We start from the raw sequence: 740 nt of genomic DNA, 5'->3' as shown, positions 1-740 counted from the left end.
TTTGTAATAAAATTGTAATTCAATTACATTTTTATCTTTTTAATAACATTCCTTTGTGGATATTTTAAGGTTTTAGTTTGAATTGAGTTCATTCGATTCTTTTTCATTTGATTTATTTATTCATCCAAAAAAAAAATGCTTTAATGTTTTTGTTAATTATTTACGTTAATTTCTTGCTTTATTTATTTATTGTTCTGTTCTTTAAATCAGTATAATGCTGTTTGGCTTTCGCAAACTCTGGCTCTTTACTTGACATGTTCTTTGATTTATTTATTCATTTTCCTTTGGCATAGTCCCTTTATTTATCAGGTGTCGCCACAGCGGAATGAACCACTAACTCATCTAGCACATGTTTTACACAAGCGTATGCCCTTCTAGCTGCAGCCCAGCACTGAGAAACATCCATATACACTCATTTACACACACATACACTACAGCTAATTTCATTTATTCAATTCACTTATGTCTTTAGACTGTGGGGGAAACCGGAGTTACCGGAGGAAAACGAAACGAACACGGGAAGAACATGCAAACTCCACACAGAAATGCCAACTCACCCAGCCGGGACTCGAAACATTGACTTTCTTGAGGCGACAGTGTGAACCACTGAGTCGCCCGACATTTTCTTCTCTTTCTTTTTGTATTTCATGAGCAACTTGCATTGGAGCGAGGGAGGATCTAACTTTACAAGTGTTGACATTTTGCTGTTGCTACAGTAACAGACGCCGTGGAGAGTTGAT

The sequence above is a fragment of the Danio aesculapii genome, chromosome 18 (genome assembly GCF_903798145.1).
Source record: "Danio aesculapii chromosome 18, fDanAes4.1, whole genome shotgun sequence".
NCBI classification, from domain to species: domain Eukaryota; kingdom Metazoa; phylum Chordata; class Actinopteri; order Cypriniformes; family Danionidae; genus Danio; species Danio aesculapii.
Note: the sequence above shows the minus strand (reverse complement) of the source record.